Source organism: Myodes glareolus, chromosome 9 (genome assembly GCF_982192425.1).
Source record: "Myodes glareolus chromosome 9, mMyoGla1.1, whole genome shotgun sequence".
Classification (NCBI taxonomy): Eukaryota; Metazoa; Chordata; class Mammalia; order Rodentia; family Cricetidae; genus Myodes; species Myodes glareolus.
The window spans coordinates 35685909-35708342 of NC_142034.1; the positions used below are offsets into that span (position 1 = coordinate 35685909).

General features: G+C 48.7%; 1 protein-coding gene across 3 annotated transcripts in view; it reads left to right on the plus strand.

Moving 5' to 3' along the window:
* Positions 1–22434, plus strand: part of Ypel2 (yippee like 2) — a 56636-nt gene that overhangs the window by 20964 nt on the left and 13238 nt on the right. The gene's annotated exons all lie outside the window — the stretch shown is intronic.

A 22434-nucleotide genomic window follows, 5' to 3' on the forward strand; every position in this document is an offset into this window, starting at 1 on the left:
GAACTGGTCCTGGAACTCACAGAGATCCGTCTGCTTCTGCCTCCTGAATGCTGGGATTAAAGGCGGCATGTGTCACCACCGCCTAGCTCGGAGCAGCTTATTTTAGAAGTTAGATGTCAACCCTGTTGGGAAGCTTTGGGGCCTGGTAGCTCACAGTTTTGTGGTCCATCGGGGACCTCTGTATGTTAGGCAAGAACTCTACCACAGAGCCACGCTCCATCCCAACTGTTATCTCAGATGGGAGAGCCCCTGTCAAGCCCCAAGGAAAGTGGCCAGGCTGAGGCATCGTGAAAACTTGTTCTTTGGGGAGGAACAAAAGTGGCCTGTTGAAAGGCTGAGCTGCGGGCCTGTAGGAACCTCTACATATGAAGTGATACAGGGTGACATTTGATCACAGCTAAAGAACGAGTCCTTGTTTTCCCAGAGAGGCCTTGACAGCTGCTTCTGAAGTTGGGGCTGGGGGTTACTAATGAATAAACTCAGGTTCTCAATTGTGTAATACAGGAACTGAATACTTTGGGCAGTATTCTCAGGGGAGCTATCTCCCTCCCGGCCCCGGGTTCCCAGGGGAGGAGAAACAGGTTTTACTAGGCTCGATGACAAAGAGAAAAAGATCGTGGGAGAATTCCCCCTTTAATAGCATCTTTCCTGAGAAGCTAGCCTCCACACAATTAAGGGACAGACAGATACTTACGCAGACCCAGACTAAGAAAAAAAAATTAGCAATCCCAAACTGTTTAAGAGCTGGCAAAGACTCTCTTGCTTTCTTCTCCTTGGGTTTGGTAGTCTCAGCCCAAGAAGGGTGGGTGACAGCTCCAGCCAGCAGTTACAGAACATTCCTCTTCCTGCTGGCTGACTTGACTGGCACGTGAAGGCTGACCAAATAATCAAGTCCGCAGACATAGATTCTGAAATGAGGGCCTAGAACAGAATCTGTTGTGGGTCTATTCCAAGCTGCCTAGTAACCTACAAGCTCAACCTTGATGCCCCAGGGCCCTGGCTGAATGTTCATCTGTTCCACTCTTCTTCGTTCCCAAACTTTTATTGACACTTAGGTGAGCCTTTAGCTATCTACTGTACCATCTTGGTGCAGGGTTCTTTGGAGTTTTGGGGCAAACTCTTGACTCGAAATTTGGATGTGGGAGGCCATGTCCCTGGAAGAGCTAGCTAGTCTCCTGGCATGGAATGTGAGCCAAAAACTCGTATTTGAGTTGGCGCTGTCTCCCTTCCACAACCTTTTCCTGGAGACATTTCCAAAATAAGTGTTTCTATCTAGGGAGACATCTATGGCATCATAAGAAGTGTTTGTGGTGTAAGAAGTCACCAGTGCGTTCTAGCATCTTCTGTGTACTGACACTAAAAAATGCTATTCCACTAACCCTTGTGACTCCTTAAGGTGGGTGGGAGGTCACGCCATACCAGCGGGGAAGCTGGTTTTGTCTGCAGGTCTCAGTCATTGGAGCTGGGGCTGAAAAGATGGATGGAAGTCCATATTCTGTGAAGATGGCAATGACTTTCAAGGTTACCTCTCCTGTATTTGGTTAGGTGGGCAGGGCCTTTGGTCTGCCACGTCCTTGCTTTGTTTCAGTTAGCCACGAGACACAAGCGGCCACTGTGGGTATGAAGGTGGGGGTCTCAAGCCTCTGCCAAGAGCAGCCCCCCTTTCTCATGTACCCTTCCATGTCCTTCTGTTGTGTTCTGTCTGACTTAGTCTCCAGATCAGAATTTGACCCATGGCAAAAACTCAGTAAGTGATCAAATAAACGGGCAGATGGAGCCTTGGGAGATGAGGCAAAAAGAAAAGCTTGGTTGGCCTCGTGTCCTCCTTCCTACCCACTCCTGGGGCAGGAAGGCTCACAAGTCCAGGCCAAAGTCAGCACAGGCCTTGATTTCATTGGCTGCAGCCAGTGCACAGATGGGGTACATCAGGGCTGGATGATTTAAAGAGCTGGGTGAAATGCCTGGCTGAGGAAAGAGTGAGGGAAGTGTGCTGGGCAAGGTACAAAGCTTCCTTTATTCTGCTCTGCAGCCACCCCCAGCATTAAATAATCTATACATTCTTATGCACGTCTGCCTAATGGAAAGATCATTGCCTCGGCCCCCTCCTTGGAAAAATGGGCCTTTTATTTTCTCGTGCCCCCTCCTCCATTTAAGAAAGTTCAAGGAGAGAATGTCCCTCCTGTTCTCCCTCTTGACTTAATCTCCTGTATGGTTTCAGAGTCTGCCCAGTAGGAGTTGAGAGCTGGGCAGCAGATAGCGGGGGTGGGTGCAGTGGAGCAACTAAATGAGGCTTTGTATGTGAAATGGGGTCCTGAGTCAGAGAGCTGGACCTTTGTTTGGGGGGCAAAATAAGTGAGGCTGCCTTTATTATAGTGCATGAGATGCAAAGGTCTAGAGAACAGAGTGTGAGCAGGGGATTTCAGGCTCCCTTCTTATCAGCATTGCTAAGCCATCAGGGAAGTACAGCACTGTAAAGTTTATACAGCCAGAGTATGTTGGTTCTGGTGCTGGGAAGCTCTGTGCTGGGTTTGCTTCCTTCCCAGCTCACTTTACATACCCAGGAGATAAGCTGCCAGCAGTCCAACCTCTGAGTCTTCCTTTCTTGCTCATAAAATGGGCAAAATGTTATTCGCTGTTAATGGAGTCCGACGTCTGTGAAGGCTAGTGTAACAATGGATCATCAACAGGCACATTGACTCCTCACACTTCTGGAGGTGGGGAAACCCCAGATCTGGAAATTTGGCAAACTCAAGGTTGTCTCAAGGTTCACTTTTCAGTTCACAGAAGGCTTCTTGTTACTGTGTGGCCTTCCATAGTGGGAGGGGCAAAGGATCTCTCTCTGGCTTATTTATGTATTCTCATATTTTGTGTATGTGTTTTGAGAAAGTTGCTGAGTTGCCTGGTATGGTCTTTGAATTGCTGGGCTAAAGCGGTCTTGCTGTTTTGACCTCCCAGGTATCAGGGCATGTGCTACTGAGCTTGACTTCTTCTGGCCTCTTTATCCGGACAATAATCTTACTTATGAGGGCTCTGCCCTCATGGCCTAATAACTTCCTAAAGGCCACATGTCCCAATACATGTATTTCAACACGGTGGTGGGGCGGTGGCATTCAGACCCATAGCAGGGAGCAGGTAACCGGCACTGAGCGTGTGCCTCCATAGCAAGGCTTACCTCATGGGGTCGCCACACAACTCAAATGAGATCAGGGGTGCATAGGTGGTTTGTAAGTATGAGATAGTTCCATTTCTTCTTCATCTTCCCATGCAAATGTAGAGTAGGGGGAGTACGTTGGAGGGGTATTCTGGGTAATAGTCATGTGTTTTCCATTAGGACCTGGTGCATGGGTATTGGATGTACAGAGGGGACAGTTGGGAGCCTAATGTGTCCATAGGCAGTAACACAGCCTTTGGTCTGTGGGAGGGGAGACATTTGAATTGACAGAACCCTCTAGGGAGTGTGCCGAGGCTCCTATAGCCTTTCTCCTAGAGGTGTTATGGTCTCCATGCTGGGGTGTTTTGAGTTGGCATGAGGAATCGCACGCACTGTTGTTTCTTAATGTTGTCAGCCCCAGCATAAAAATATACTAGCTTCCACCGGATCAGTGAGTCCGTCCGTATACCTTAACCTCCCAAGCAGTCGAGATCTATAGGCCCCTGCCACCAAGTCCAGTCTCACAAAGCTTTTGTTAGGAGGCCTTCCCTTGCTGTCTGTCCGCCAGCCCTCAACTGAGTGGTAGGGCGTTTGGAAACTTGTGACTTCATTCCGAGACTTGATCCTTATCGGAAGGGCTTTGTGGGAGGCTGTTGGGTGGGTGTCCGGGCAGGTGGAAGGAAGCAATATTTTGCTCACCACCCAACCTACTTGTTACTGTTTGGTCGGATCTGTGGGTCTGATTGTTTTCTGGAGACAGGTGTTCTAGGACTGCAGACTGTCTAGTTTTGGTGAGGAAACCGTTCTGGGTGTGGCAGTGACCAGCCTTAGGTCACTGCACTCTGAACCAGCGATTTCTATCTCAGTCTGGGCTATGTTCTGTGCAAAGGGCCCTGAGCTGACTTGCCTTCTAAATAAGGCTGGGAACTCGGGAGGCAGGTTTTGTTCCTTGTGGGGTTCCTTGGGCTGGCTGTGTTGGCATTTGAACTCTCCTCCCGCTAAGAGATTTTCTGTGGCATTGCTTTGAGAAGAGGGGCGGGAGGACGCTGTGTGCTGACGCTGTATTGATCTAGTGGCTGCTAAAGGGCTAAGCTGCCCTTAGTTTCCTACCTGTGCCTTTGAGCCCTAGTGTTCCACACCTGTGGTTCCCAGCAAGCCTTCTTATTCTCACTCCAGTGCAGTGGCTTAAAGGTTGCGGACCTGGTGGGGTGCTGATGTGGTGCAGAGATCTGTCCCATCCTGCTGGCCATCCTGTCAGGCAGGACTTTGTTTCTCCTGGTTTCTGCTGCCCACCATTCTGAGCTTTCAGTACTCTAGCTGGGCGTTGGAGGCGCACGCCTTTAATCCCAGCACTTGGGAAGCAGAGGCCAGCCTGGTCTACAGAGCGAGTTCCAGGACAGCCAGGGCTACACAGAAACAGCCCGTCTCAACAAAAACAACCACATGTACTCTAAAGCCGTGTTTCTCAACCTTGCTAATGCTGTGGCCCTTTAGTACAGCTCCTCATGTGATGGTGACCTACAACCATAAAACTATTTTCATTGCTACTTCATAACTAATTTTGCCACTGTTGTGGATTATAAATATCTGGTATGCAGGATATCTGATATTTGACCCTCAGGGTCGTTTGACCCCCAAACGATGTTTGAAAGTATTAAGGTCCTGGGCTGAGGATGCATCTAGCATATAGGAAGCCCTAAATTGGATGCCCAGAACCACAAAAATATGGCAGTCTGTGCATGTGATTCCAGCACTAGGGGTTGGACACAGATTGAGGCTGTCCTGAGCTACATGAAATCCTGTCTCAAAAGAGGAAAAAAAATCACATAAAGAATATAGGGGAAAACAAAATGTCTATCTTTCCTTTTCTTTAGGCAAATCCACAAGCAAAGTAGACATTGGGGTGTAAGATTGGTACTCATGTTTCTCCTAAAGCACAGCAGCTCCTGATGAACATGTTCACATCACAGGGCTGTGGGCTTCGCTAGCTTGCAAATCATGTGGAACTCTCATTTTGAGTGAGTGTGTGTGTGTGTGTTTGCCTGAGTGTATATATACCTCGTGTGTGGCTGGCACCTGAGGAGGGTGCTGGATCCCCTGAGTTACTGGAGTTACGGGTCTAAGCCATCATGTGGGTGCTGGGAATTGAACTCTGGTCTTTTGCAAGGCTGACCAATGCTCTTAACTGCTAAGCCGTCACTCCAGCCCCTTTCGTTTTTTGTTTTTGTTTTTTAATCCAATGGATATATGCTCTACTGAATTTAAAAAAATTGAAATAAAATTAGTATTTCTATTTTGACAATGGGGAGGAAACAGGATTGAAGCTTGTTCTATAAATATCTCTTAGAAGTTTTTTACTGGGGATCCAGTTCTGCCTGGTAATGAAAAGGCTCTCAGAATTGGGAGGTTGAACCATCATTGTGTGACCTAGATGGGAGTCTTGTGCCTCTGCGTCTGTTTTTCTTTTTTAAGTTTGTGTGTGTGTGTGTGTGTGTGTGTGTGTGTGTGCTTTCGTGTGGGGCCGTAGTCAGTTTCATTGTTGTCCCTCAGCTGCTACCCGCCTTTTCTCCCACACACTTGGCTGCCTGACTGACCCAGGTGACTTGGGAAACCTCCCTGTCTCTGTCTCCCAGTGCTGGAATTACAAGTGAATACCACCATATCTCCACCCCCACCTCCACCCCCACACTACCACCTCCCTACCTCCACATCTTCATACCCACACCTCTGCGCCCCACACCCCCAGCCCTCCCACACCCCCAGCCCTCCCACACCCCCAGCCCTCCCACACCCCCAGCCCGCCCACACCCCCAGCCCGCCCACACCCCTACACCACTACCTTCACCTCCGCACCCCACACCTCCAGCCCTCCCACACCTCCACACCCCTACACCACTACCTCTACCTCCACACCCACATAGCCTCACCACCACCTCAATACTCCAACACCTCCATACCACTCCACCTCCACACCCCCATACCTCCCTCTACACCCCACACACTTACCACCCCCGTACCCCCACACTCCCACGCACCCACATGTCCCTCCACACATCCATACCTCCTTCCACACCTCACACCTCCCTCCATACCCCACATCTCCACACCCCCACACCTTCACACCACCATGCCTCTCACACTTGGCTTTCTCTCTTTCTCACCCATCTTTCTCCTTCACACCCAGCTTTTCACATGCTTTGTGGAATTCAGACTTGGGTCCCCATGCTTGTGCAGCCAGCCCTGTATCTCCCTAGCAGCAGCATTTGTGAGCTATACCCAAAGTTTATTCCAAAGCATTTTTAACCACTTAGGCTTTCTTTGTAAAGGGAATCACACTTCCAACTTTAAATTATTTCCTTTATTTCAAGTGTTTGCTCCCCGAAAGCCCTGTCTCCTAATGAAGTATTAGCTCCTTCATCCTTCTCCAGAACTGTCTGCTGACCGCCTGAGGTGTGTATGTGGGGAGTTGGGGGGCAGGTAACAGAGCTGAACAGAAAAATCTCTGAACAAGTGACCAAGTGACTTGGTTGGATTTCAACACTCAGTAAAAAGCTATTTGGAACTGGAAATACTGTACCATGTAGATGGTATCTTCAGGGTGAGTTGAGGCTGATCCTGTCATGACAGTGGGGCCAGGCTTGAGTCCCTGAGACAGTTATCACCAGTATGTTGACACCTGTGTCCCATCAGCCCATGTGTTACTTGAGATACTTATGATGTCACGTTACCTCTAGTGTAGTGCTTCAAGTTGACAAATTTTCTATTAGTAAAATATTAGTACCACAAAGCAGGGTTTCAACTACGGAGTTGCAATCTAGGGTCTGTGGAGTGACTGAAGGAATCCCTGAAGTTACATGTGTAAGTATGTACACACGTGTATTATTTAGGACGATAACTTCCATCCGGTCTATGAGGTTGTTTGAACAAGAAACCATGTAAACCCCTATCTGCAAGAGTGAGGGTCTGTGCATACCTGAAGAGTGCCCTTGAACCAGGGGTGGTGGCACTTGCCAGAGAATCCCAGCACGTAGGACCCAAAGGCAGGAGGACATTGTAGAAGTAATGGGAGGGGCAGCATGAACAAGGGCAGTGGAGAAAGCCTGAAGGGGAAGCCAATCTTCTGGATTAGTAAGTGTGTGAAAACAGATTGGAGGGGTAGGTTGAAGCCAGGTTGGAGGGAGGCTTCATCCTGTTGGCGGTGGATGTTACTGAAGACGGGATAAGTCCTCTGGTCAGCTTGTGATGCATGTTACTGTCATGTGGAAGATGAGCCTCTGAGGAGGGGCTGGAAGGTGATTTGATTGTGTCCACGGCTGCGCGGCTGCGGTCTAAATGTTCCTGAGCTGCATGGTGATTCAGGACCCACTGTAGAGCGCTGTTTGGCAGAAAGTGTACAGTTAGTGGTTGAAACCATGAACTCCTTCCCTTTTTGGCATGAACCAGGGGAGTCAGTTCCGGCTCTGCATCTTCAGCCGAGCGTCAGACTGGTCCCTTAGTCATGGTTGCTTCCTGGGAAAGTGAATGACCTGGCATGTGTCGTGCTGCTCACCAGTCTGCTTTCTGGGGTGCTTCTTGGGGACTGGGGACCTGATAATCGTCTATTTGTGTCTTGCTGCAGACTACAGGGAGCTGGAACACAAGTCTGATCCAGTGGGGTCCTTTCTGTGTGGGTATTTTAAATACCAGAAAGAGATATTGACTTGACCAAATGAGGCGTGTCCTGCAAGCCTGCTCTGTGGCTTCTAAATAAATGCCTGCCCTAAGATTTGTGGACACCTAGTGAGGTTGCAGGTACTTAAAATACACTGGGAGAGATGTATAATACATACCATTATATGTATCATATTGCATATGATTTATATTTTTGAGACAGGGTCTTGCTCTGGAGTCCAGGCTGGCTTAGAATTCCCTATATAGTGTAGCCCTCAAACTTGCGTTGTTGTCCTCTGTCTTGGCCTCAAATGCTGAGATTACAGGTAGGCGTGAACCACTCCTCCTGGGAGAGACTTTCTCAGGAGTGCTCATGGTCAGGAATAAGACTTCACTGTTCCCTCCCATGGATTTGTGTTAGCCCAGGCTCTCCCTCTGGCCTCTGGAATGATCAGTGCCCCACTGCTGGTATGGCTCCTGCCCAGACTCCCCTGCTCCTGTGCTGTCTGTTCAGTGATGTTCCTTTTCTGTTACTCGCGCCCTCCCCCCTCATAAAGACAGTCTTGCTAGTTTCCCAGCGTTGCCTTAGCCTGCCTGGTGCTAGGATTATAGGGTGGAGTCCCAGACCCAGCCTGAATAATACTTCTTTAAACACTTGATCTAGGAGCTAGGGAGGAGGAGATGAAACCAGCTCAATCCCTGATCCCCATAGTGAGATCTGGAGGGAGATGTTAGCAGGTGAGATGGAATGAGGGCGGAGAATGGTGCTGAGGAGTGGCCACTGTTGACTGTCTGTGCGTCCACCTCCCCAGATGTGTTGTTCCTTCTCATACCTACCACATCCCTTCTAGGTAGGCATCAGGTGGCTTGCCTAAGGCCAAGGTTACAGAGAAGTCATGTAGGCCATTTCGGATCTGCCCAGTTCTTCTCGCCACAACCTGTCTGTGTGGCCCGGGCTGCTCCTTTGGCATTGGCTGACCTGTGATTGAGTAGAAGTGTTGGTGGATACACCCTGTGTTGTTGACATAGCCCGTGCCTGGGGAATCTTCCGTGTTTCTCCACTTAATTTCCACACACTGGAGTTGGTGGGTTGGAGCATTGGGGGTGGGCCCTGTCATGGCACCTAGGGCCTCACCCACACTGGGCAGGCTCCTTGCTGCTACTTGAAATCCCGGGGACACTATCCATTCTCGAAGATCACCTAAGAATTTTTCCCAAGGAGCTCTGCCCTGCCTGTAAGAGTCCCTCCTCACTTTGAATTGTTATAGACCCCACCCCCACCCCCAGAGTCTCACTGTGGTCCATACTTTGAACCTGAGCTTACTGCCCTGCACATAAGTGCTCTAAGTGCTGGGCGTAGCCCCTGCAGCCGGGGAGATGAAGGTGTCAGCCTGGGCTCTTCCAGACTGCTGCACTGTGGCTCTCTTTTTCTGTACACATCCCAGTAAGTACAGTTTCCTTCGGCCTCCCCCACCAAGGTTGTAGTAAGGCGTGAACCAGTCCACCAAGTGTTCAGATCTTGGCTGTTCACCTGGTAGTTGTGCAAATTAAGTGACTTTGGTGTAAGTGACAAAATAAGAGGAATATATCGAGAGATATGTGGTGGGCATTTTTTAGAGAAATTAAATGAGGTAAGTGGTGGTCATGTTCACAGTGTGCTTAATAGCTGAATAGCCAACAGTAGCTTCTGCCGAGGAAAATCAGACGGAAAACGGGGCTGGCACTCCGTATCTTCTTGTCTTGCGGGAGGCTTAGCCATGCTAGCCATCAGTTATCCTCAGTTATCTACCGAGGTCTTTCCAATCTGGAGTCTGTTTTCTTTACAGTTCTAAGGTAATTAAATAGCAGCACCTAGCAACAGGGCCCTTCAGAGGCCTTGCCTCTAAGCAGCAGAGGGGCTCCCATCTTGCCTGATGATCTGTCAAGTGAGCTTGGTTTTTTTGTTGTGCTTTTGACCCACATTTCAGCCAGTTACAGAGACTTCAATCCACTGTGGCCACTGCTGCTTTGACATCTGGAAGAGGGCTTCCAGCCTGGTGTTAAGTCCCTAGCTATGAACTGCTCAGTTGGTTTGCTTCATTCTGTGAGGCTGCAGGGTGGGGGTTGGGGTGGTCCTTTTGAAAGGAGCCATTTTCTTTATCTTAAAAAACAAAGCAAAACAAAAACTGATATCTTTGTTCCCAAAGTTCAGCAAAACTCCAGAGGGGAGGGTTTGACCTGGTGATCCCTAAGTATTATCTTTGAGGTCAGGGCTACCAAACTCTGTTCTCTCCTCTCCTTGGCCTATGGCTGGTGTCAGGAGAGGTGGGGGCGGGGTGGTAGAGAAAGCTCCACCAGCTGCTGCTAAAAACAGCAGCATCCACTTGTCCACAGACACCCTCTCTAGACCACATTAGTGCCAGGGGCCATAGCAGGTGGTCCCCCTTTCCTTATAGTTCCTCTCCCTTTGGGTCTGTTTTGGGAGGCAATCTATAACCATCAGAAGAAAAATTGTCCAACCTTGAGGAACTAGGAGCCCCTTTTCCTTCCTGTTAGAGTTGGCTCCATTTAAAGCATTTTTCATTTTTCTTTTTCTTTTTAGCATCAGTTTCTCAACAGATGGGGAGAGATGTGTGTGAGCTGCTGCGTGCTGTGAGCCCTGGCCTTAGCTAATGGACCCAGGGTCTGCAGTAGCAGACAGATAGAAGCCTTAGCCTGGAGGAGTGGAGTGGCCCACAGGACCCTATGGCTACTGGTGGGTGACAGCCACAGTGGGAGTCCTCACTCTGGGCCTGACCCCGGACATTATCTCGGGTACCGAGAAGCCAGTATCTCTATACTGTTTTTCGTTCAGATTGTCTTTACCTGAGATATCCCAACGCATTCAGCTTCCCCCTCCGATCCTAGAGTATTAGGACCTTGGTCTAGCTCAGTCTAGCAAAACTGCCTGCTGTTGGCTTCTGTTTGGGGAAACTGTCTGTTCTCAGGGCCTCTCCTTGTTGACCAGTGGCTGCTTGGTTCCCAACTCTGGACCTGTTAAAAAGTTGCCTAAGTTTCTTCCTAGTGGCCTCCTCTTCTCTCTATACTGAAAGCTCCAAATGACAGGTAGGACACCGAGGTGGGTTCTTTATACAGATTCACCCAGGAACCCTGAGGGGTAGATGCAAATGAAATCATATTTCTTCATCCTCCCCCTACCAGGAGAAAGAAGACCGCAAAAATATATCTGTGGGGGAGGAGAACGCCTCCCTGCCTGTCTGTTTCTCTGAAAACAACAGGCCATTCTGCCCTGGGCACTGAGGGGTGGGGGTGCTGGGTAAGTACATGAGGAAGAAGGAAAGCCGATAAGATAAGCCCTGGCACATCTAGGTCACCAGGCTGCTGCCAGCCACCTGTGTGATTGGTCACCTTGAAACTGAGGGAGGGTGGGGGGGTGGACCTTTGGTTCAGGGCTAGACTGGCTGACTTCCCATGCCTTGGTTTATTCAATAAACATTTATTGAGCACCATTAGGTGCCAGGTCATGTGCTAGGTATTTCAGGCTCCTGTATGTCTCTGACAGGCTTGTGGATCCCAGGCTTGCAAAACAGCGCTAAAAAAAGAAATGACTTCATTCAAAAAAGCTTGCAAAAGGGAGTTGGGGGTGGGAGTGAGAGAGGAGCCTGCCCCAGGAGGGAGGGGCTCTCGAAGCTTGATCTTCTCTTTTCTGGGTTAAAACCAGGGGTCTGCAAGACTCTATAGAAAGACCAGATAGTAAACATTAGGCTTTGCCGAGCCCAGAGTCCTCACGGCTAACCTCTGTGGTACTGGAGAAAGCATCAAGAGAGGCAGAAAGCCCCGGAAACCTCCTTTACAAAAGGCACGAGTGGCCGGTGCTTCCAGGCCTTGCTAGTGTTTCGGGCAGATGTTTGTTTTGAAATGCCTATTGTGAAGTGAATGGTGGGGAAAGTGGCGGCCCCACAGGACTCCACATGGACAGTACAGGAATTGAGGCAACTATGGAAAATTCCATTCCGCTAGCTCCACTTCATTTTTAGCCGCTGAGCACCCACAGGTTCCCACCATAGGTTAAGCTGGTGACTGAGCCAGACAGTGTAACCAGGCTCACTCTAACTGGAAAACATGGCATAGCCCTATTGGGTAAAGAGTCAGTGGCACCATTCTCAAAACCCTGAACGGAAGGGTCAGCTCACTTCTGCTTCAGGCCGGGCTTTGCACTAAATTTTCAGCGCTGTGTTGGACAAATATCTTAATCCTCACTGATGATTAAGCATATAGTGAGCACTGCTGTGTGAAACGCTGGGGCTACAGAGGTGACTAGAATATAATTAATGCCTGTAGACGGCTTGCGTTCCTAATGCAGAAGACGAGCAGCTAAGCTGTTATAAACTGGGTTGAAACACAGGCTTTCTTGCGCACCTGATCGTTCTGTATACTGTATAGATGGGTACGCCATAGCTGCATGCTCGTGATGGGTTATCCCTTCTAAGCAGGTGTGGGTCTCGGTGCACAAGGCCGTGCTGAGGAGTTTAGACTTAATTCTCTGTGCCATAGGGAACCATTAAACGACTTTAGGGAGGGAACAATAGGATTTTATTAGAACTGGGCAAGCATAGTATAGGATGGTTGGTTTCAGGAAAATCGGCTTCCCCTCTGTAAGCGGGGCCTGGAGCTGTGAGTGACGAGCTTTGTTGATACTGTGGAGCAGCTGGTAAAGCATCGATAATGTGCCATGGCTGTTGATAATTAATAACCATCAGGCTCCACCCCTTTCCAATGGTGCCATCAGCTAAACAGCAGTCAGGTAAATCATTTGCAAATGACAGGAAGCCAGAGAGACTTTGAGTGGCAGACCTGTGGTGACCCAGAGGCTCCCAGGGCGTGGGCACTGTCATCTAGCATGATGTTCCTGACTTCTTGAGTAAGGGTATCTGAATGACTAAAAACTGGTGATTGTAGCCCCTAACTTGGAAGCTTTTTTCTATTTCTTAAATATATTACATTTATTTGTACGTGAACATGCAGTGAGTTTGTCTGTGCAGGAATATGTAGTAAGGCTGGAGGCCTGGAGCTTGGTAGTTTGGCTAGGCTGACCAGCTGTGGGTCCCCTGCCTGTCTCCCAGCCATACCTCCCCTCTCCTCCCCCACTCTTCTGCCCCCACCGCCACTGGGGTTATCGGTGTGTGCTGCCATACCCAGCTTTTCTGTGGATGCTGTGGATGCTGGCTCCTCCTTCTTGCACACCCATCAGCTTACCACTGAGCCATCTCCTTAGCCCATATTTGGCTGTTTAGAGACAAGGACTTACCATATAGCCTAGACAGGCCTTGAACTCTAGATCCTTCTGTCTTACCTCCAGGTGTGGACCAGCAGGCCTGACTCTATTTATTTAATCTTGCGACATTTTCTGTGAGTGTGAGGGATAGAGTGTATATTTGGGCGTACCTGCTGCATCCCACGTGTGGAGGTCAGAGGACAACTTAGGAGTTAGTAATCTCCCTCCACGTGCATCCTGGAAGTCAGGTTATCAGACTTTATGGCGAGCACTGTCTCATTGGTCCCTGTTTGTTTAAAAGTGAGGTGTCTGGCCCTGCTTGGGCACAGGAGGGGATGGAGAGGGAACACACGATCTTTGGCAGGGGTAGAGATTAACTGGTCTTCAGCTGTTTGCTAATTAACTCCCTGCTTTCCTGAAACTAGATCAGAAGAGGAAACCCGGAGTCAGCAGGGCTTGGGAGCCTTAATGAACTGTGGTCCAACTAGGTCAGGGAATGTGACCTTTGGAGTGTTCCCTGCCACCCCCCAGACATGTATGCCCCAGCTCACTGGAGCAGAGTTCCCCACCTGTGAAGCACAGACCTGCCTATTCATTCCCTTCCTCCCCCCACTCTGGCCCCGCTGGTGCTGGTGTTGAGTTGCTCTGCCGCCCAGTCTCCTGTTTCACATCCTTAGGCTGAGCTCTTGCAACCAAATGCTGTGTCAGCTTCCCTTTCCCACGTGTCTCTCACTGATAGATAAGGCTGCTGGGGAGAAGGGGAGGGTGCAGAGACGGCCAACTCCCCCACCCCCCATAGGCCCCTTTGCCCTGAAGCTGGCAGATGGAGTCCCTTGGCTGGGACCGAGGCTTTACCCTTGGATGGGAACAGGAGGGAACTCTGAGGTTTGAGCCTCCAACAGAAGGGCTTCCTGAACCACCAGGCCCTTTTCGCATGATCCCCCTGGTCCTGCCAGGTTCCCCGTCCAGTCCCCTGGGCTGCACTGAAATGAGACAGGACTGTGGTGGAAACAGATGGAGAGGAAGCCAGTGGACAGAGGTTCCTGCTTCTGGATGTCTGGTTTGGGGACTGAGATGGAACATCTCCCCTTTCTCTCCTCTTTCCCTATACTGAGTAATGAATGAGGTTTCTGCCTAGCTGCACTGGTTTCAGGTTACCCGATGAGACAAATGAGAAGAAACAAAGATGGCAGCAGTGAGGAAACCTACAATGTCACTCCACAGGCCTACCTTGTGGAAAACGCACGGAAGCCTAGCCGGAGTCCCTCCCAGACTCAGTCCTCGGAACCCGGTTCTAGAGATCACCAAGTTACCTAATAGAATTCATGACCCAACCAGTCTTAAGATACTTTCCCATGGCTATCAGAGATGACCTGTGGGCCCAGTCCAGAATGACTGGGCCTCCACGTCTGCACTGGTCTTGAGGATCCAGTGTTCAGATGTGTATAGAAAGGTGGCAATTAGATGTTTGTCTCGGAATAACCCCAGCCTCTGCATCCTCCCAGGAGTCCTAGCCCAGGGAAGAGGATTAAAAATAGATCTGAGTAGTACTTCCTGCCTGGCAGATGGCTGACAGCAAATGCTAGGACTTGTGGCTGACCTTTCTTCTGAAATCTGCTCCATGTTTCCATGATGCTAATTGAGTCCCTTGCTAGACCTAATCAGAGACTTGGTAACGGACTGCAAACACCAGGGCTTGCTGTCCTGGCTGTTCTCATGGAGCAACATGAAAGCCCTACAGCCTGGAACTCCCACTTCTTGTCCCACTGGCTACTTCTTGTTTAAAAACTAACAAGCTCTGCTTTGGGATTCCCTGCCCGTCTGGTAGACACGGCACACCTTCTCCACCCCATCAGGGATGTTGAGGACTAAGGGATAAAAATGCCCGATGTTTGGAAGAATAGACAATAGACAAGGCTCACCGAAGAGTGTGGATGGCTGAAAGGGGTCAGGGACTCTCTTTGGGGTCTAAGAGTGGTCTAGACCCCATCTTCTACCTCCTTTCCTCACCCGTGGAATGCAAATAATACTACCTACATAGTCCCAGGGTTCTCGTGAGAATTATGAGTGCCTAGGGGCCTTCAAGATGGCGCAGAAGCTAAAGGTGTCTGCTGCAAGCCCAATGACCTTAGTTTAGACCCTGCAACTTACAGTGGACGGAGAGCCCTGCTTCCTGGAAACTGTCCTCTGACCTCCATGTATGCACATTCACAAAATAAACGAATACATCTAAAAAATTGCTTAAGACCACCCCCCAAGGGTATAAAATTGTGGAAAATATAAGGGGTGGGGTCTTTATTTTGCCCACAAATAGATCATATAGACTCAGGTGGCTGAGGTGAGATCAATTAGTTCAGGGTTACCTAGGCTATATCTATCTATCTATCTATCTATCTATCTATCTATCTATCTCCATAACAAGATCCTCTCTTGTATTTGAACATCTGTTTGGACCACTTGTTTGATTTTTGTTTTTGTTTTTTTTTTTTTTTTTTCGTTTGGGGACAGGGTTTCTCTGTGTAGCCCTGATTGTCCTGGAACTCACTCTGTAGACCAGGCTGGTGCTGGGATTGCCCACTGTTGGTTTCTATAATGTGCAATAGGGAAGGTTGCTGGGCTGCTGACTTTCCTGGCTTCTTAGATTTAATTCCTTTTTGCTCTCTGAGGAACACCCTCTCCTGTGAACAGCCCCAGACTGTCGCTCCCATCCTCTCTAGGCCCCAGCCATCTTTAAACTTTTAACTATGTTAACATGTTTTGTGTTTTAGTCCTGTCTCCTGCTTGGCCAGATTGTAATAAGCACCTTCAGTATACAGGCAGCTAGTTGAAATCCTCCATGGTATCCAGCAGGTCCTGCAGATTTAAATAAAGAGCACTGGTATGATCATGTGACCACATCGCACGGTTCTGAGCCCCTCCCTTGCTCCCTGGCCATTTATACATCCTCAGTTTACTTTCATAGACTGCCCTAGATTGGCACCTTTCCCTTTGACTAGGCAATGTTTTCCCAGAGCCTGATAATTCACAGTGAGCCCAATACTTTCATGTTGGCCCAGGAAGAAAGATGAACACCAGATTATCTGGCAGGAATTTTAGTTTCTCCATCTGAGTGCTGAGAGCCCTAAGCCAAGGATCATCAGATAGGTCAGCCAGTGAACGGCAAAGAGGACGTGTACCACACTGGCTGAGTCAGAAACGTTCAGTGTGCCAGGTGGCTGTTCTCTAGAGACTATGGCCTCGGGAATCTGCTCTGTAAGAGACCTTTCTCAGCTCCTGCATTTCACAGCTGAGCCCTGGGGACACTCTCCTCGGGAAAGGCAGGTTATGGGGTTTTTCCTAGCTTAGGAGCCAACAGGCTGGTTATTCCAATCTGGTTATGTTCTATTTCTGGTGAGCCAGAAATGCCAGGGGTTCATTGTGTGTGCCGCTTGGCCCCTTCGCAGCGCCTTCCGCGCTCTGCCTGATTTCTGTGGCTTCCACCATGTCCTCTTCCCCTTTCCTGAAACAGGGTCTCAGAGCTCTGGCTGTCATTGCTGACTATGTAGACAACATCTGGAGCTCAGAGCTCTGCCTGCCTCTGCTCCCCGAGGGCCCCACTACACCTGCTTCTTGAGCTTGGGTTTTTTCTGGAGTCCATGCTGGCCCGGAGTTCACTGCACTGCCTAGCCAGTCTCAATCTGTGGCATTTCTCCTGCTTCAGCTCCCCCTCTCAGATGCTGATCATGACCTTTTAAGTAATATATCTGACTTCATACGTGCATCTGCTGAACTGGAGATGGGAACATGCTAATACGGTAGAAGCTGGACAGCTGCCACCGCAGGAAGGAACACATTCATCAGCTTCTTTTAGTTCATATGACCAACCTGAAGCGCAATTAATTGTTGTAAGACCTTGTACATGGATTAACATTTCCGGGAGGAGTTGGTATTTGACAGTTAGGGCATGGGCAGGGAGATGTGAAGCCAAGTTAGGTAGAGAAAACACAAAGGATAGTTGAAGGAAAGAAGACACTGTCATTCTGCTGTACGGAGGAGGAACGTGGGACCAGAGACACGAAGCTCGTGACAAAGTGCTAGAACCAGGAATTAAAAGCCTGGCTTACCCAAGCACAGTCATGTGTCAGCAGAGTCTTTTCTGAGAAATTTGTCCCCAGAGTTCAGCCTTGTACAGACATCACAGAGCACTTTCACAAGCAAACCTAGACGATTGTTAGGTCTCCATGCCTTCCACTCCTAGGGAACTGTTAGTCTCTCTCTGTCTCTCATTATATAGCCATGGGTGGCCTGCAAGTAACCATCGACCAGGCTACCCTAGAACTGCTTCTGCCTTCCAGGTGATGGAATTAAAGCTATGTGCCAGCCGACTTAGCTCTACTTTATCTACTACACCAAACATCTGAGTGTTTAGTTCATAGATGCTTGATGCAGACCCGAAGAACTTGAGATAGGCAACCCTAAGGTGAAAGGCTCACTCAGCTCATTTAAGAAGTTTGGCCGTGAAGGGCTAATTGGCTGAAGAAGGTAGTGAGTTTGCTCTAAAAAGCATTGGGAGATTTGGTTGCGATAAGAGCAAGAGCCATGTGGGTCTGTGAAATAAACAAGAGGAAGTCCTCTGTGTTTGGAGGGCTTCCAGGACGCTCAGAGCGCAGCCCACTATGGGGGCTTTCAAGGGACTGTGGTTACTGGCGCATTTGCTGTACAGGGCCCAAGCAGCCTTCTAATCCTTCTTTGCCAATGAAAGGATTTTTAAGGAGCTAAAAAGCTAAAAGCCAACTTCTTAGCTTTGAATTATTTATTTCAAGTGCTGTGAAATAATCTTTCAGTAGTGAGCTGGAAAGCTGATTTTAGCCCGGGGTGCAGAGCATCCCCTGGGTGGTCCCCAGCCTCACACACCATAGGTCCATAAATCAAGTTGTTGGTGTTTGTTTGTTTTCATTTGCTCAAGAGCGACCAAACTCTGAAGCAGTTCACGGTAACACAACTCATAGGGGAGCTGACTGGTAAGCCAGAAATCGAATTCATTAATTTTCAGCGCTTAATCCCGAAAGCTTGAACCGTGTGTTATCTTCCTTGAAGGTAAACCCACTTGAGCGAGCGTTAAATTTAGACTATTAAGTAAACATGGCATCAGAGCAGAGGCATTTGAATGGCCTATGAGATTTCATCAGTTCTGACAGATTGACCCATCTCTTTTTCATTAAAGAGACTGTAAAGTTCTACGCCTGCAGTTAAGGACGGTTAGTGCTACTGCCACAGTTCGCGAGTCTCCGGGCAAGGGACTGGAGACTGAAACACGCAGAGACGAGGACATGGGTCATCCTTGATACGGAATGCCAAGTTCATTGTGCTCAGGGGCCGCTTATATAGGGCTCTGGCCACTGGGATCTTTCGGCTGCAGACCCACCAGCCTGCCATCAAGGTCTCAAGCAGCTGCAGGCATAGGAAAAACAAGCCGCTCGCAGGGAATTCAGGGTCCAGGGGTCCACAGCCCCCAATAGCTCCCAACAGAGACAGCTTTTCCCAGTGAACGCCTGCTAGGGAAATCTTGGGGTGGGAAGTCAGAAGCCTTAGGCTTGACTTAACGAGTTGAGTGAACCAAAGTGACTTTGGGTGTTCCTTGTTCTGTTTTGGAGGTGAAATCTGTAATGTCCTACATCCTGGTGCCCAACATACATTTGAAACTAATTCCCTTCTTTTTAGAAAGCCACTTATACCATACCCTTGTTACCCCATCTTTGTGCTCCCCCAGATTTTAGTGCCAATTGCCTGAGTCTCTCATGTTGTTGTTTGACTCTAGGCATATTCCTTAAACACTGTGCTTTCTACATCCTTACAGTGGGGGCGATTTAGCCTTCCTCACTGTATTGCTTAGAGGACTGACTGTTTGGATCACAGTTTGGATCATGCCTGGTCCATGGTAAGTACAGGGCAGTGTGAGCCAGGACTTATTTCCAACCTTTTTTTTTTTAAGCTACATTTTAACTTACCTTGTGTGGTTCTCTCCTTCAGGTGTTGGTCCTAGGGAATGAACTCAGGGTTATCAGACTTAGCAAGTGTCTTCACCCGGTGAACCACCTTGCCACCCATTCAGTCCTTTACATGAACCACTTTAATCTCATGTTACTGACTCTGTCCAATTTCTCTGAGTGATTGTTAGAAATATTTAGAAAGCAGTTCCTTCTGTATCGCGTGTAGCTTACCTTGGAAGGCACTGGGCTCTTACAGCAATAGGAGTCTGTAGGTTTTAACTGCTGACTCACGCCTGCCTTAGGATCATGAGGACATTTCATTTGCGTATGCCTCATTGACGCTGGAAATAGGAGTCTTATATTTTGATTAGTATATTTAAAATATACTGATATTTATGCTTTTATCATAGTAATAGCATTTTTCTTTAAATGGTAGCAACCCTGAATTGTTTTCAAAGGCCAAAGGATTTGAGAGGAATTTGAGCTCCAATATGAATACTCTTTGTTAAAAGTTTTTAGTTTTATAGTTCAATGGCATCAAAATTAAAGCAAATTTGATTTGAATTTGATGTTCAGTAGCCGGCTGCCATTACATCATTCCTCCACCCCCAGGGGCCGGTTCAGAAAATGGCATCTTCCTGAGCAGGCCTTGTGAGGATGACTTGCCAGCCTTTGTCCTGGGGGACAGGGTGTGTGAGTTTGAGCACCCTCTACTCTGTCCGAAGAAGAATGAGCATTTGCCAGACCTTACTTCTCCAAGGGGAGAAAGGAGGGAGGGAGGGTACTGCTAGCTGGCAACACTGTCTTCTCACTGCCTGGTTGTTTACGTTGGCCTCTACACTGGAACCCACTGCCACACGCTCAGAATCTTACCCTGCCTTTAGTGCAACAGAGAACAACCACAGCCGCCAACTCCCTGGGACAGCGGGGGGGGGGGGGGGGGGGGCGGGGGGACGAACCTGTAGGGTCTGGACTCTGATCTCCATATACACACACGAACAACACCCCTCTTACTAGTATATATTGTGGAGTAGGTAGTTTTCTAGATCCTACTTATGGATGTCAGAGACTCAGAAAAGCCTTGCTCGGGGACATGCCACTAGGGAGAGCTGGTCCAGTGCTTCCCAAGCACCGAAGCTGCCTGCGTCCTCTTTGCCAGACACCAGGCAGACATGACTGGGTGAGCTGGGCACCCCCTGCCCTTAGGCCCAACCTTGAAATTGCAGGGCACTTGGGTCAACAGGAATGGGAAGTGAAAGGTCTCACCGAGGTGGAGATCCCCAACTATGCAATAAATCAGGCACTCGGGACTCTGACCACCTTTTGCACATACAGTGATCATGAATTATCCCGTGCACAGCAGCTGTTTCTTCCTTTTGAACAAGGCCCTTCTGCTGGGCAGTGGTGGCGCACGCCTTTGATCCCAGCACTTGGGAGGCAGAGGCAGGTGGATCTCTGTGAGTCTGAGACCAGCCTGGTCTACAAAAGTTAGTTCCAGGACAGGCTCCAAAGCTACAGAGAAGCCCTGTCTCCAAACCAAAAAAAAGTGTCCCTTCTCTGCCCCTCCTTGTGTGTGCTTAAGGAACATGAGGGTCAGTGAGACCCATAGGCCACAGGCACAGAGGTAGGACCTCAAGGAAGCCATCCTGTTGAAGTCCCTCTTTCCTTTTGTTTGTTTGACACAGGGTGTCCCGTGTGTAACTCTGAGTCACATGGTACTTATCACGTAGAGCTGTAGCTAGTTCTTCCAGGTGCTAGGATTATAGGTATGTCACACCACTAAGGTTGCTAGATCCCTATGTGAAGTTTTTTTGGTAAATCATAAAGATACACGAATGGCTTTGTTTTATCCCTGTCTTCCTGGTGACCTATGTCCCATTGTGGAAACCACAGCCAGGAAATACCTTCATAATTAACCATCTCCCTATTTCCATGTGAGTCCATTTCCTCAGTTTTTATCATCGAGACGATGGAAGAAATCCCCTGTAGTAGTCTTTTCCTCTTAAGTAAACAGTCAGCTTCTATCAACTACACGTGTGTTTAATTCTGGAAGTTTCTAGCATTGTTCATTACTACCACTCTTCTCACTTATCTGTATGCTTCTTCAAGGGTGATGTCCAGGAGGATCTAGCATTGTTTCGCTTGGGTTTCAGCCCTTTGCAATGGCTGTGTTTTATTGTGACCTCACGGACACTAACGATAGACAGAGAAAAGGACGAGAATGAATAATAGGAAAATGGCTGACCTGACCCTTTCTCATAACATGCCACATCTGTTTCCTGCTGGGTACGGGGAGGCGCCAGCCACAGTTTCAAGGGAAAAGGTCTTACTGGTCCCTGATCCTGCTTTGTACCTATACCTACATACTTGGCTCCCATCCTGATGAAGCATTTGAAAGCGTTTCAAAGGTCAGTTTTAACCACCTCATAAGTATAGTTAGTGCCTCATGCAGCTCTGTAGAGGTGGAGAGGAGACTGGCTGCCAGGGGCTGGGGCAAGAGAGAGAAAGGATGCTGAGATTTCTTTCTGGAGCCTGAGAATGTTCTGGAATTAAACATGATAATGATTGTACAACCCTAAGACTATACCAAGATCCACTTAATTTTATATTTAAAGACACATTTCCATCATCCTTTTTATGTCTCAACAGTATTTTTGAGTCAGAATCTTATATTCTAGCCCAGGCTGATCTGGAACTCACTAGCCTCATTCTCATTGCCTCTCTCTCTTTTCTGTTTTTTTCAGACAGGTTTTCACTATTTGGCTCCGGCTGTCCTGGAACTAGCTCTTTTAGATCAGGCTAGCCTTGAACCTGCAGAGCTCTGTCTGCCTCTGCCTCCCCAGTGCTGGGATTAAAGGTGTGCACCACCACTGCCCGGCTCTTTTCCCTTTTCATGATGACACTTGAGGGGAAGCCGTACCTTTCATCTTGGTAAGAGAGGGGCTGGAGAGCAGCTGTTAAAAGCACTTGGTGCCCTTGGAGTGGACCTGGATTTGGTTTCCAGCCTCCTCCACATGGAGGCTTACAGCTATCCGTAACTCTAGCCATTTTCAGGGGATCTCATGCCCTCTTCTGACCTCTCTGAACACCAGGCACACATGTGATGCATATGTTTACACACGTACATATACTCAGACACAAACTATTTTTTTTAAGACAAGTCCTCAGGAGAAGAGCCTTGAAGAGTTAAAAAGTCAACTTCTCTTCCCTGAGTTCCTGTGAAGCCTTGATTGGAAGCAGAGCGTTTTACTCTGGGCGGCATCTGCCATGTGAGGCTTGCTGGTTTTCTTGTATGGTGGTTTGGTCTGGATTTTGAGACAGGGTTTCTCTGCAGCAGCTCTGGTTGCTCCAAAACTCTTTGTAGAGTAGGCTGGCCTTGAACTCAGAGATCCACCTGCCTCTGCCTGGGA